Genomic DNA, 16,425 nt, shown 5'->3' on the forward strand with positions numbered 1-16,425 from the left:
TAAATTCAATAACAGTATCTAGGCTCCCACATAGCACTGTTCATCGGTAAATATATAGTCACTTCATTACAATTGGAAAAAGCTAATAATTAACCTATTTCAGTATATAATTTACCAGGTGTTTTTACAATTTCCTATGCTAAATATGATCTGCTGACTTTTAATGAGACTAGCAAAAGTAAACTTGGACTTCTATCATCACTTTGTAGAGAAGTGAGAGGAAAAGCATTGGAAATGCTGATCGCAGTGTATTTTCCTCTCATTTCATGCACTTAAGGTCTAATTTAAGGGTTCTATTCTCTTTGAAACAGCGAGTTGCTGCTATCTTTCTTACAAAGTTGCAATCCTTCCCAGCTATGGCTTGATGCAATCAGTGGGGGTCATGGCCATAGCCAACAAGGGGGTTTACATACTGTACTTCCAGGCACAACAAGATGCAGGCACACGAGCAATATGAACAATACGCTTGTTTTCCTAGAACGAGAAGCAGTGCACAATCAGGTTTGTAATTAAGATAGAAAAAGGTGTGTGCAATGCTAGATTAGTGCCGTAAGGGCTAAAATCCCTGGGAATGCTTATGAGACCTAGCAACAGTTGTTCCTGATCAGCAGTACTATTTGCAAATTAAAAATTAATAGCATTTTCAAGACATCAGGCAAGACCAGTCTGTTACTGGAAATGATTATCGAGTAGGTGAGGTAAGATTCCCACCCCTCAAAGCACTAGATTTATTAAATTGATCAGGATTTGTGGAAGAGTTTGTAGCACTCTTTTTGCTGCAGAATCTGGCTGGAGTTTCCATCTCATCTTGAAAACAGAGTTCTCCAAACAATTTTTTTTTTTTAAATCTGAACAAAGAACCTAAAATTCCCCATCTCTTCTGATTGGAATTTTCCTTGAACACACTTCTAGCGGAACACAACTCTAACTCGAAAAGCACAAAACTAGTTTGTTGCCCACTTCAGCCCTTTAACGAATAAACAAAATGTAATTCTCTGCTCAGTTTTATCATGTGATAATCCAGGTTAATATGGAATAAACAATTGCTACTTCTTGTCATGTATCTCAAAAATAAAAAGCTATAGCAGGCAGTATGCAAAATTTAAAAGCCGGCAATGAAAAACACAGAGGTATTAAAAAATAAAAAAGCGGACAATGAAAAAGCAGAGGTATTTAAGGTGCATTATAAAGATCATAAGCCTGAGAGGTTAGGAAGGACAGAAGTAAAGGAAGAAGAGTATACAATAAAATAATACAGAGCTAAGACATTGACTGTCTTCTCTTTATAATTTCAGAAAAGCAATGGAATAGACAACAAAACTGAAAAACAAAAGCAATATCTTTAAATTCAATAAAGATCTTTTAATTTTAAGATATTTCTATTTTAATAAATTAATAACTTTTTAAAAAAATTTCTAAATCACGCATAGTTAACCATGGAAGCCTTTCCATATATATACATATGGAAACTATAAGTACATTCTTGTATCTGTTATCCAGAAAGATTAGAGGGATTTGGAATAAGATTAGATGCTTATAAAGATATTAGATTCTTATGTAAGATGATGGGAATTTGGAATTACAATAGGTAAGGGAAAAAAAAGGCACAAAACCCTGCAGTGCCTCACAGAATAAACCATGACAGATGCTTATTGTGCAGCATTGCCAGATGTTGGATGTTGGGAAAAAAGACGTTACTGGTTTGTTCCAACACAGCCTTTCCTGATTTTCTCCACTGTCAATGGTGAAAGTCAGAGAACGGGCAAGACATTTACTTGCATCTATCCCAGTTGAACCTGTTAGTTTGGGTTCAATAGGAGAATAAGAAAAACATAGGCATGTAGTGTTTTATTGTTGCTTAACCTTTTTGGATGTCATCCTCATCACCAGTTCCCCACTGCCAGCTTGCTGAGCCCAGGCATGGACTTCCATTTTCTCTGTGAGTAGGGATGAAAAAACTGGCCATTTTTAGGACTGTCCCAAGCCGAGAAAGATTTTTGAATAAATGAATGCAGAAATGGGTAATACTGTGTTGAAGCACTGAGATGTAAGTCTTTTTTAGACAGGAGGAAATTCTACACATAAGAAATTATTTAGTATCACAATAATCAATTTCAGAGTTGTAAGAAAAAGGACAATAACTCATAAGAATGCTAGGGATGTTCAGGGATAACCAAATTTCTTTGTACGCAAGAAAGGCTTTTGAGCCATCTACTTACGATTGAAAATGTGTTAATTAATGAAAAGCCTGAAGGGATAACAAAGGATTGATGGCAGTCCTCCTCTGCATAGCCCTGCAAATGAGCTTGCTTGGCCCACTGAAGGCTGAAAGGCAGCACTTACCTCTCAAGGAAGATATTTTTAGAGGCGTCAGCAGCAGAGGAAAGCTGCCTGACATCCCCCCATCTCCTGCCCCATTGCTGTTATCAGAGTCAGGCCAGGATCATTCCCAGAGAGACGAAGAAGCCAACAGCAGGCCACTGTGCCAAGAAGAGACCAAGGCAGACTCTTTTAAAGACCACCTCCAGCCACACAAGGCAGATACAGTCCCAGAAGGGGCATACCGTGAGTTGAGGGGGCAAGTGGGACGGGATTTTGGCTTTATTCCTTTTTCCCCCAGAAGCTCAGTGGGAAGGAAATATAACTCGTGCCCCACCTCAAGCTCCCACAGATAAGTGAAAAGACACTAAACCCCAAATTAAATGTTGAAGACCATTGAGAAGCATGCACTAACCATTTCAGGAGAGCCTCCTCGAACTCCCCTGCTTCTCTGTCCCTCCCTGCCATGCCTTGCACAGGAAGGGTTCACAAAATTACTGGTCATCTTCGTTCACCTTCCATAAGCCAAGTCATACTACATAACAGATAGCAACCGCTGCCAAAGGAAGCCCCACAGCCAGATAAACTGCTGCCCATCTCTGCCTCTACCTCAGCCAAGACCAGAACATGTCATTTCCACAACAGCAAAACCAGCTGTGTACGTGTGAGACATAAAAGGTATGATAGCAAACACTTTGGTTTTCACTCAGCTCCTCCATCCTTCTCACTGCCTCCATCCCTTCCTCTGCAAATCATGCAGCAGTTGCTATCTGTCAGGAGCAGCCAATATGACGGTTAAGAGACCAGAGGCACAGTTTCTCAGACAAGACAGACAGGGCAAATTGATTGTCCTATTTGGGAACTGAACAAGTTTGAGAACCAAGATCGTGCAGCCAATTGCCCCAATTTCACTACAGTCTCTGTAGTACTATCTGTACAAGCCCCCGCTACATTTTCAGCTGTAGTGAAACAGTCCACTTGCAGCTCTGTGCCCTTTGCCCACACCACAGCCACGTCACGCCTCCCCAGTTCTGCTGTGTACAGCATGCTCTGCCTCCCTTAAACATGCACAAGGGCCACGACAACACCAGTGTCACTCATCTGTACTCCTTCCTGCTTTGTTCTAACACACAATTCAAGGTTGCATTAAACTCCTTTCCTGATGTGTGCGAACCAACCTCAGATTGCTTTCCCTTTTAAATCAACCCTTCCCTTCACTTTGCATTGGCCATCAAAGATGCAGCGGGCATGAAAGGTCACATCATCAGAATTCCTTATCTTTAATCAGACTTCCCTTTCCTCCTCTGCTTTAATCGCTTTCCATCTCATTTCAGATCTCAACAGACTTTTTCCCTCCCTCATTCTTGCAGGTGTTTTTTTTCCCCTTTCATTAGGTTATGTTATAAAAAGCTCATCTGGCCCCATCCCCCTTCAATTACTACTTATTTCTGTAGCTATGTTATTTAGACCTGCACAGAGTTTTGACAACATAAAATTCATGGACAATTAAAAAAATAATAAAAAATACAAGTCTAATATATTCTGCAACCTCTTATACCACATTATTGAGGACAAAAAAGGAAGCTTAGACTCACTTCTGGTAATGAACAGGAGACAAGCAGGGGACGACAAGGCTCTGGCCAAGAATCCTTGATGGCTTGGTGTATTAGAAAGATCTGTTCAGACATCTGCTACAACTGAATGAACCTAAATGCACACCTCTTTTGAATTCCAGCTTCCCCACACAGCAAGGAGAGCACAGAAAAGAAATGGAGCAGCATTCTTGCTAAGTCAGACCAAAGGGTCTCTTAAGCTCAGGATCTCCAGCAAAAGAACAAAACAAACAGAGACACATTCCAGGGATATGCTCCCAGCTATATGGAGACCAGCAACATCCTGAGTCACAGGCAGGGTACCTCTGTGCTTTGATAGAGATTTTTCTGTGTTTTATGACGTTGTTTTATTCCACTTCACTCAATTTCACTTCATTTTCTGACCCCATGCAAGTGTTTGCAACGCACAATATCCCTGATGACAAACCACATGAGGCATCTCCCTTTGTTCTGAACCTGCCATCTGTTAGCTTCATTTGATGTCTCTGGGATCTAGTAGGAGACAAAGATCCTGTATGAGAACACTCGCTGTTCACCTTTTCCATGCCATTTGTGCATCTACAGACCTGCTTATATCCATTGCTCAGCCATCTCCTTCATGGATGTTGAGTCCAGGTTTATTTAATCATTACTTGTGCAGAAGCTCTTCCATACCTTTCTTTGTCTTTATTGTTCTTATAAATAAAGAAGTAAACAGTTCAGTGCTCACTGCTACATATATAAAGTCAGGATAATTCCCCCTCTCTCCCCCAGCACATGACTATGAATTCTGCCTGCCATGTATCATTCAGTCACTCAAAACTTTTAATCATACAACTGCACTTCAGATCAGTACTAAGCTGAATAAATGTCTTCTCTTACATTTTAGTGTTAGCTTATATAAGTGGGCTCGCATAGCTTAGCTTACAACAAGCAGAAAATAAACCTTCAAAACAAATAACAAATACTTGTTAGCTTAGGTAGTGTAAACCCTCTCCCGCATAAGTTTACTCAGCTGACTTATTACTCATACACTACTCTTACAGCTCTAACTCTGCCTGGCTCACACACCAGCGTCAGACCTTCTGACATCTCCACACAGGAGACTTGACTTGTAACGCTGTGTTTTCTAATAACGTCACAACCAGGTACAGCATGCTGCATATGTTTTCCGAGCTATGGAAGTATCACCCAAATTCATGGTGCCCTGAGTCATCTGAAAGGCAGCTCCTGTGTCCAATACTGATCTCAAGGGTCTTATTTTCCCTTCTCCCCTCCCAGTAGGTTTGCTCAGACAGGATCAAAACTATGCTAATAGTTTACTATTCTTACTCATGTTATCCAGCAAAGCTAAGAAGAGTACACAGAAATTACTTCCAGTATTCACAGATGCTTTGTTTTCCTTGTAAGCAGTTCAAGCTGACTCTCTGCCTGCAGTACACGTCAGCAGCAACAGACAGAAAGATGCAGCAAAGAAGGTAGTAAGCATGTACAAGAAACAAAACACATTAGTGAGAAGACAGATAGTAATCCTGCTGGCCTTAGGGCCACGCCTGAGATCTCAGCATCACAAGACCAAACCGTCAGACCCTCAGCTCCTGGAACAAAATTCATCCTGCTGAGTGAGGCACCAGGGCTGTCGAAGCAGAAACAACTCCCAAGATTGCCCGGAGCAGGATTAAAGCATCTCAAATCCTGCCCAGCTTACCCTTTGTATAATGGTAGGTCCGGGTTAATAACTCGGGACTGTGGCACCGCATACATCCCTCCCTCGGTCACTGTTCCTCACACAGAGAAAACCCTGCTTCACCCTTTTTCAGTTTGCTGTAAGACAGTGGAAGAGCCTATTCATTCCTGGGCTTTTATACGACCCACTCGCAGCTGCCCCTTGGACAGAAGGAGAGGAGGAAGGAAAAGAAAAGGCCATGAAGTCCTGAAACCTCTGAGTTTTCCAGAGGAAGCAGAGCAGCTCCTGCAGCTATGTTTTTTTCACAGGACAAGTGGGAAAAAAATGGTCTAAACCAGAAAGCCCAGTTGTCTTGGGGCTGGGTGCGATAGCCCTGCAGAGCAGCCAGAGCAAATGGTAAACTGAAAGCAGAGAACTGCAGAACAGCAATGAAAATAATCTGGCCTGAACAGGTTAGGAAAGATGATTCATTTGGGCTGAGTGAAAAATTAACTCAGGAAGCAGAGAGCTGATTTATGTGCAGGATTGATTTATTTGTCCAAACCACAAGTCAAACCCCAACAAAATGAATTTACGCTTGCTATTCCTGGATTCACAAGCTGGAGACTACATGATTTCAGCAGAGCAGTCAAGGTCCCAAACATGCAAGCCAGCTCACTGTAGCAGACAACTGATGTCTGCAAAAGAGTTTTCACGATGTTCCACATCCCCTTGAGCAGACTGACTTGCAAAGTCCCAGTCTGAGAAACTGAACACCAAACACGGTCATTTTTTGCCATTCCCGTGCTTACCACTGGGGTATGAAGATGTGCAACATGAAGAGGTGGCTAGAAAGAAGTACTTGACAAACAGCAACTGGCTGGCGCCCATCCGGCTGCTGGACTCCGAGTGCAGATGTTCTAAAAATACCAATGAGCATTTTAAAAAAATGCTACATTCATGCATCACGTCACATTTCAGTTGTTGGACAAAACCCAGGCTGCATTGCCGCCAGCAGGCTGTGTTAAAATGGAAATCCATTTTACAAATTATTGAAGTATTAAGTCACGCAGTATGTACGCTGTCCTTAAGTATTAAAGGGTCAGACAACTGCAGGGTGCAAATATATGTATCTTTAAATTCCGGTGAAAATACAGACTGCCAAATTGAGGGAACAGGATTACATCTCTGACATGAGCCCTCTGCATCTCCTAATTCCTGAATCAACATGCCAGGCGACAGCCTAGTGGGACACTGGGTCATGCAGCAGGTCTCGTTTTCTGCACATGGCCTCGCTTTCCTGGTAAGGAAACGCAGGTGAGCACCCAGAGAGGAGCCATGGGGACACCTTGTGAGTGTCTCTGGCTGGAGCCCTGGCAAAACAGGTCTGCAGCGGATGCCTGTACTCACAGTATGGGCAGTGGTCACCAGTAGATCCTGCTGAAGCTGGACTCCTGAACTCAGGTGAAATGTAGATGTCTAAAGCCTGTATCTGTTTGTCATTAACAGCATTTTTATTAATATGTAGACATTAACAACAATGGCTCTCCTGTTTTTAATGTCAGTTTACACTCCTCTTCCAAGAACAGAGAAGAAAAAAGACAAGTTATCATCACACTAATCCATTTCCCATTCTTCATCCAGCACAACACCTGGGCATTAACAGTGAGCTTGCTGCATAGAGCTGCTCAGAGAAATAATCTTCTTTAGTTACAAACACTTAAGACAACCAATTTTGATGCATTTCTGAACCAAGGTTATTCTTGCCAACCGATGCTGAGTGTGTGCAGTCCCTGTGCCTGCTATGGGGGGTGGAAGTGCAGACAAGCAGAACACAGCGTGCTTGCAGGAGCCTCGATAATTTTTGTATGTGCTGCCCAGATGTTACCTACTGCAATAGATTTAATGTAAACTCATTTAAAAAAATAATAAAAAAAAAGATTTCTTTTTCTCTTTTTCTGTTCTTAAAATACTGCTTATGGGAAAAAATGGCCCTCATGTATTTAAATGATACTGTGTGATTATACTCACACAGGCAATGGTAGGCATATGTGAGAAGGTAACAAATACAAGGCTCCTACACGTGTGGAACAGATTCTGCTGTGGACTACCTTTAAAACATTATCCGTATTCTCTTTATGCTCCAAGTTCCTTGTTCTCACAAAACCTAGATTAGGGCAGCCTTACACTCATAACGATCTTACTTGAAAAAATAAAAAGTTACTTGTGTTTCACGTCAGAGGAAGACAAGTTGTAAAAGCTGCAGTGGGGTGCTCACAATTCTGAAACCTTGCTACTAAATCTTCTATTGATTTGCCTGAGTTCTTACTTGTGATAGGCAAGAAACTAGTTAAATAATAATAATAATCCACCTAAAAGCATCACAGAATATCCGAAGAAAAAATGGCAAGTAAATACCATGAAGACTTATGAAAAAATTTCCCCTAACATAAGGCTCAACTGCTCCAATGTAACCTTAATTTCCTCATAAAAGTAACAAAGTGCCCTTTGATTTTTACTATAGAAGTTCTCTAACTGCCTGTGTAAATCAAAAATAATAAACAATTTGCCCTACAGCTATTATAACACTTTAAAAATAAAATAATAACAAACAGAAAAAAATGAACTACCTGCAAATGAAAATTGAAAAAAAACCAAACATTAATAGGGCAGGGATACTGAAATATTAGTAAGCCAAAATTGTCTTTCCAGAACAATTTATTTCCCCTAAGTGGTTCATTTAACCCACACACCAAAAATCGCTCTCCATTTTCTAACATGTAGGGTTAAAAGGAAGGCAATATTTTGCAGGTTGCTTACTAGGGCAAGAAACTCTGGAGGCTGGAGTTTGAATTGGGCTGGGCAGGTATTAGCAAGGCAAGAGGACGTCCTGAAGAGCCTTGTGCTGTTCTGCACTTCTTCTCGAGATGGCAGTTCTCTTCTCCGCTCTTCCCCTGGTTAATAAATACGTAAATACGTTCTGGTGGCAGAAGTATAAAGGGTGGGAATTAAGTAGGGCCGGTTGGTGAGAGCTGGAGAAGCAGGTTACACAGCAGCCACGCTACACTAATAACCTCCATTCGCATGGGGTATGGTCTACTGCAGAGCACATTTTGATAGGAGCCTACTAAAATGGTATGTGCAGCCATGGCTTCACTTCTAATGTCCCAGCATAGATCAAAAAGAAGGATTCAACTAAGCCAATGATGGAGAAAAACTAATTTCATGGTAAAATAATTCTAAAATATATTTAAGGTACATTGGCAAGGCTACTTTAAAGGGAATCTGCATTACAAAACATGTAAGGGAATTGAAGACTATATTCTGATGTTCTGCAGCTGCTAAAAAAAATAGTTATTCTTTATCACTTTCTGACTACGGTGTTTTATGTAAACAATTTTCTGAGAACACTTCTTCCTCCCTTCACTGTATAGGTTTGGTATTTATTTTTAAGACAGAATAGAAAGAGCCGCTTCTTCTCTATCATCCAGAATTTTTTTCTTCTTTTGGAGGACGCAGAAAAATAGGATCGAGAGAAAAATTTTAAACATTATTTTAAATAAAAAAGGCAACTGTCTAAATGTGAACCCTACGATCTGCTTACAAGTAGTTAGGTAGAACAAATGTAGAACTGTCATTTGTATTTTACCTCTAACAGTACCAGGAACCACTGCAGAAAACTTGTCAAAGCAGCTGTAACTAAACTCTGCACATTTACAGAGCAAGAAACGGAGGAATGTTCTGCACGCCCTGATGCAGCAAAATTTCAGGGAAACAGCAGCTTACTGTCAGACAAAAATGAAATAGGTTTTCAAAGCTGTGCTTGCCCAAAAGCAAAATACTAGATGTTTGAACATATCTGGGATCCTGAAATTTGGATATTTATTTTTGACTAGAACATAGAGCGCCTGAAAATATCATTACAGACTTTAGATTGCTGATGTATTCACTACCAGATTTAAAAAAAATATATTAAAAATCAAATTGTAAGTACATCTGAGTATTTTAAAGAGAAGTGTAGCATTACGTTTTAAATAGCAGAATTAAAAGGGTAAAAAATTGCTACGACCAATGGAAAAGAAATGTAAACACATTTAACCAAAAGCCTAATTAAAGCATGCAATATCATTCAAAGTCCAAATTTCTGGTTAATGTTCATTTATGTTTGCAGTGCCAAACTACATTACAAAAATTAGATATAAAGCACATTTAAAATACAGCATTTTTCTCTCATTTATGCATCTTGCTACTACAGAAGCAAGTCCTTTGGCCAGACAAAGCTAATTTAAAATCACACTATTTAAATTACATCATTTTTCTGTAATTGCAAGGTTTTTTTGTTCTTAAATACAACAGTACTGGATGTAGCATAACTCAGATTTAACACTGAACTCACAGACCAGAGATGAAAAGGAGCATTAATTTAATTTCCATAGTAAAAAAAAAAAAAAAAAAAGAATAGCTGAAATGGATCACACATGGAAATAAATCGGTTCACTCTCATTTCATGCATAATATGAAATTAAATGGTCAAAAAATGAAAGATGAGTATAATATGACACCACTCAATTATCCCTTCGTTAACAGCTCTTACTGGTACACGAGGTGTATTTTTGGTATGTATTTTGAAATTACTTACAAACCTCACGGCCAGTTGCTCCACAAAGGCTCGAGTTGGTTAGAAAAAAAAAAGATGGTGATGAAGACTCTAACAGAAGAAGTATTTTTTTTTTTTTAAAGAAAACAACTTTAATCTACCATTCTATTTAGTTATTTAAGAAGGACTTATAAATGCAGACTTGTACTGCATCTTGATACATGTTATATGGTCTGTGCTGCAACCAAAGGAACCCCTGCTTTCATTTTACACTGATCGATGCCAACTGTCCATGGAGCTCCACCGGTCCCTACAGCAACACCGTGGAGAACAAGTTCTACTTTGCTCCAGAACAGTAAAATACAACCATCTCTGCTCAGCAGAGATCAAGCCACAGCCATCATTCTTCCAGGTTTTCTTGTTTCTCATAAGAAAACTGTAAGATTACAGTTATTTTTATGGTTATAGCTGAGAATATTATTAGCTTGCTGCTTTTCCCACATCTAAGGAATTGAACTGTGTTGCAGCCCTGCATTATCTGCTTCCATATCCTGCCTAAATTCTATGTTCGTTTCATCAACTTCCACTGTAGTCCCTCTTTGTTTTGCTAATGGACTTGTTGCCACAGAATACATAAAAGTAATAGTAATATGATCAGGGATTTCAAATCCCAAAAATGCAATCTCGAAACATTTTGGTTTCTGTAGCGCAGTTTTACTGTAGCAAGGAAAAAAAGTTCACAGCTGAGAAAATGCTGAGAGCAAACAAAGAACCTGAGAGGCAAAACTGGACACGGCAACTTGAACATTGGACGTACCTATATGTGAATCTTTATCTGCTTGTGTTTGGCTTGAGTTTTTTGCTGTTGTTGTTTTAATTGCATTATTATTTGTTTTGAGTTTTAATCATTGGCTGCAGATTATGAGAAAACACATCACACGGATGACAGCCTTTTATAATTAGACTGATAGACTACCCATGCAAAGCACTTCGGTCCTATACATTGTTGAGCTTTACTTTTGGATCACGCAACTTGAGTTGAAGTGGGCAAATCAATCAACCTCACTTTATCCCACTTTCTCTTGAAGAGGCTACACTATTACTCTTTTATCTAGGGGACAAAATCTGTGAGTTATGGTGCTAAAAATTCTGAAGGTGAACTTTTGCACCTACGTTCTTCCAAATTAAACTGTAGCCCATGATGACTCTGCTTTCAGTTTTCCTTTTGATGTAGGAGGGATGGCACATAGCTCTTCAATGCGTTTCAAATGAAATGTTTACGAAGAGAGAATCATTATTATGCAGCTAATGAAAGATGGATAAAACTTGTCCAAATTAATATTATGAGAGACCTAAACTCTTTTTAAAAGATAATGAGGGAAAACTCAAGCAACTTGGATAGACTTGTACATATTTAACAAAAATGCATTTTCTATTCTGCCTCTGAGGCACATAATGATGATATTTCCAGGGCTAAATTAACATGGCCAACGTTCTGCAATGTAAATAGGCTCCTATTGATTAAACTAAGCATGGGGTGAACTTAAGCTGTTTTATCTGACTGTCAGTGAATGTTTTGCTGGTTGGGAATGTCCCCAAAGAGGAGCAGAAGTGCTTGGAATCAATACTGTCCAATCCAATTTTTTCCTCACTGTTATCAAGGACAACTCTGTAATTAAGAAGCAATTCCATTACACTGTCCACCACGGTGGACAGGAATTGCAGTGTAAGGCAGCTTCTCAGAGGTACAGCACACACCTTGCCTCGTGGGTTTGAATAATGTATTACCCAAGCAGATTCTTAAGTGCATGTAAAAGAAGGCGTCATTGCAATTAAATTTTATTTGATGGTTTAAAAGAGAATGCCTTTCATATTCACCTTGGTTAAAGCGGATGTCATCCTGAAGAACACAGGGCCTATTAGATAAATTATGTAAAGTCAAATGAGTTTGAGTTTCTAGTTCTGTAATAACCTTAATATCTAGAAAATCCTAGCTACGTTGCAAAACTACAGGAAATGTGCTCCAATCCACCACGATAATGCAGTTTACCCATCTGCCTAATAACTACTGCTGTGTTTGACTCACGATTCTGTCTCCACGCACTCCACGAGCATATTCAGTAGTTCCACTGCAGCAGGCGCCGTGAAGCATCCTCGCAGCAGAAATGTTCCCTCCACAGACCCATCACAGACCTCCCTCCTGAGATTTGGAGTTCACAGAGCATTCTGTGTGCTGGTCTTATTTTTGAACTTCATCAACCACTATCACTGTATTTATACGAAGGTGGGAAAGAAGTTTTCCAGAATTCAGAAGGCTTCAAAAAGAAAAATCTCAGAATTTAGTAAGATGTAGAAATTGTTACTGTTAAAGGAAGAGTCAGTATGGTTTAGATGCAAGTTTACCTTACGTTTCTAAAAGTGAAATTATGGAGTTGAACAGCCTTACAGGATGTTTGGTTTTGTTTTCAAATCCAGAATATCCACATAAAATATGAACTGCTTTATACATCACCACTAAATTTGGCAAAGTTTAGAGTTACAAGCTATTTTATTAGAAACCATCACTAAGATAGAACAGAAACAGAAAGAAGGTAAAATGTTCTTGAGATTTCAGTACAGTTATTTAAGTAACTCTAATACAAATGTTTGAATCAAATGATTTTGTTCACATGAACTGTTTATTAGAATTACCACTTATCTTGGCAAAGACTATTGATTATTTAATAACTTGCAATATTGAATTATTTAGCTTCAAACACAGTAACTGGCAAATGATTTTTGGCACGTGTGTTGCTTGTTGAAAAGCTATTTTTGTAGTATTAAACAAGTCAAGAAATACATATTTTAGGACAGATTTACCTGTAAAAATGACTCATTTCTACTGTGTATCTCAGAAGGATAAGTAGACAGGACTTCTCAGGGTGAGTAATAAAGCACAGCAGTTTGGAAGAAATGAAATACACTTAGCCTCATTATTCATTAATACTTCAGTGCTTGGCAGGCCTGCTTCTTCTCACCAAGGATTTGAATAACTTGGTTCCAGAAGTACTGCGGGACTGCTCCTTCAAGGAACATCATCAACTTTATATAAAGGAAAAGGGCTGTGTTCGACCCAAAGTAATTGCTTAAGTTACATGAAGCTTTAAGACAGAAATGGTAAACTATGGAAATGTTCTTTAAGAAAGGAGACTGAAGATCGCGAACTCATGTAAGACCTGTGTGACTGAGATGTTTTCCATCTATCAGACAAGATAGGCAAGGCAAAGGAAGTATTAGCTGGAAATCTGTGATACCGAGCAGAAGACAAAGTTCCTCCAAGCTCAGAGAGCATTTTAGGTGACTTTTGTTCCACATCAATATTCCATCAGCTGCAGAGTAGGTCCCTAGCAAAGTAATAGCAGAGAGAAGCAGCAGTTAGAAACAAATAAACCTAGACCAGTATTTACAGCTAATACAAAGCCTAACACTCATTTAGTACTCTGATTTGGCTATGAATTAATCTAAGTTAAGTGAAATAATGCAACAGTTCTTCCTACTCACTGTGGGGGAATAGAGTAATATATACATTGTGGTATTTAGGCTAAGAATGTACACTGCTGTAATTGCAGGAGGACATCAAAATCATAAGGAAAATTATTTTGGAAGTATGGTCCTAATGTTTAAATATTTGCTTTTTCCTTTACAACTAAATACAGGATTACAATCCTGAGGAAAGATTAGAATAGAAAGAGTCCACTGGGAGCTGACAATGTACGTGTCAATACCAGATGCAGAGGATGTAACTCCATGTGCCCTGCACTCTAAAGATGTATTAACAGGTGACCAAGGCTGTCCTACCCCCCAAAAAAGCAAAAAAGCACACCCCAGAGACCCTCAAGAACGGTTACGGGGGAAAGAAAAAGGCACCTTGTGCTCCTTAGGCAGAAAGGTATGCAAGACCTCAAAAAGAGAGGGGATGAGACCAGGGAGCAGGGCTTGGCAGAAGATCAGGTATTCTCTGAGAAGGAAAAAGTGAAGGGAGTTCCTGCTCTGAGCTAGTTCTATTTTCTTTTTAGCCCAATGACTACCTCATCAGTGAAGAGTATGAACAGGTCTGGATCAAGAAACAGGAATGCACAACTGTTTCTTCTTGTTTTAAGGATCTTAAGCACTGTATTTCTGAGTACGATTACCATGCTCAGACACTTCCACCTCTGCTTCTCAGTTACAGTCACGGTCACCACATTACGTACATCATTCTTTCTGTCACATGTATACAGGGTGACCTGTACACACCTGAAGGGCTCTCCAGATCAGAGGAGACTTAAAAATATTCCTGTCTATGATGGACAGACCTCTCTGCTAAGACTGCTAGCACTGCCAGGAGCGCGCACAAGCAAACTTTCAGGCACCGAAGGAATTTAACCGGAGCTAAATTAGCTAAAAGTGCTTACGGACTTGGGGGGTGATGGAAATTTGGCAAAGGTTGGGACAACACAACTAGGGACCACCCAGGTCCCACTTCAAATCTAGCAGCCTTGCTTGGATTGAGCTATTAGCTCTTTCAAGAGGAGAATAAAATCAGCTTAAAATGAGGTGATTATTAAAAGCCAATGCCTGTATGGAAGAAGGGACAGGTCTTATTGCAAGCTTGGCAGGATACCTCGGAAGGAAAGAGAAACCCTTTACTCAATATAAAAAGATGCTACTGAACCCCACGGTGGAGAGTTCACGATCTTCTTGCATTCAAGAAAGGGAGCATTTTTAGAGTACCCAGCAGACCTGAATGTCACAGAGAAATTGATAAAGGTAGCAAAGAACAAATTAGAAATGTCCTTAGAGCAAGGTGAAATTTTGCTGTTCCCCCTGTTTGAAATAAATAAAAGGGAACTGAAATAGCAGTGATGGAACTTTTGAAGCAAGGATGTGAGACAGAAGCATGATTCGATGCTGGGAATGTTCCACTTGCAACTTTCGGGTATGGAAAAATAAAACAGTAAATTGGTATTAAAAAATCAAGTAAATCAATAATTAAGAACAATAATGTTGGCTAACCCGTTTCTTTCCGAAATGTAATGCTTCAATTACTCAACCCAGGGAAGATGCTCTGCAAGACTGAATGTTTTTCATCTGTTATCCTGACAGCATCAAGTATTAGAGTCCTAAAAGAGATTACAAAAATAGCCCAAACTTGCAGTACTTTTTCCGTAGCATATCCTTCCAATTTCGGTGGAGGTTTCAGCTCAGGAATTTCCCATGCCAGAGATGGTATCTTTCTGTTTAATAACCCTCAGCAGAGTTTTCTTCCAACAACTTGTTTTTTTCAACCTTTAGCACACAGACGTATACTGTGGTAAAAAATTTCACCATTTCATTAAGTCATGGGAAAAAGCATCTATATATGCTTGTTGAACTTGCCTCTTGCTCACATTTAGTTATTCTGATTTCTTCTATTACAAAAGGTAACGAACAATCAAGTCTCATATAAAACATTATTCAGCTAAAACACTGTTTTACAAATGCTCAAAAGATACCTTTCTCTGGAAGCAAGGAACCTTGCACAAGAATTGGCGCAAGTCAGCTAACAGTAGAAGTATTCTTTAATTATACTGAGTTTTTCCTCCTGTCTTATTCTAGTTCATCTTTCGGTACTGAGTCCTAAGCGTTTATTATGTATTACATTCAGAGTTGTCATGCTAAGACTTACAAATGTATTTGCTACTCCTTGATTCTGTACCAATGGTTTCTCATTCTGCAAACGGTAGTCTAAAAAGATTGGACGTTTACAGTATGACCAGCTTCAAAACTCATCAGAGAGATAGTGATACAGTCTTAATACAAGGAACATGCAGGGAAGGGGAAAAAATATGTCATGGATGTCACCAATTCATTTTTGATTTTTCCTGTACACGCAAAACACTAATTATGTTTCCTTGCTTGAACAGCATTTATGTTCACAGTAACACACAAGACATTAAAAAAAAAAAAATCCTGGCTTTTTTGGGAGCCACAGAATTCAGCGAAGCCTGGCTACTCAGATTAGTTCCGTGGTATCATTACATTCCACTTCAAAATCTTGAGAGACTACAAAACCAGCACTAGTCATGAGAACCTCTACTATATGTGACTGTAAAACCACACCCAAGCGTTAGGTAGCCACTATGACCAAGTTGTTTTCTGTTTACACTTCCGTATTGCAGTTTGGCTTTATGGTTTCCACTGTATAACAAACACTAAAAGCTGTTAATCAAAATGGAATATAAAGGTAATGT

The 16,425-nt window shown here is 39.4% G+C and overlaps 1 protein-coding gene across 1 annotated transcript in view; it reads right to left on the reverse strand.

Moving 5' to 3' along the window:
• Positions 1-16,425, reverse strand: part of LOC308187761 (uncharacterized protein) — a gene marked incomplete at its 5' end in the record, with an annotated part of 203,558 nt that overhangs the window by 57,816 nt on the left and 129,317 nt on the right. Inside the window, one exon of the mRNA XM_080576067.1 lies at positions 1-13,557. This exon is cut by the window's left edge and continues 17,393 nt beyond it. The remainder of the gene's footprint in view (positions 13,558-16,425) is intronic.

This window comes from Anser brachyrhynchus (assembly GCF_964034855.1).
Source record: "Anser brachyrhynchus genome assembly, chromosome: 1".
Classification (NCBI taxonomy): domain Eukaryota; kingdom Metazoa; phylum Chordata; class Aves; order Anseriformes; family Anatidae; genus Anser; species Anser brachyrhynchus.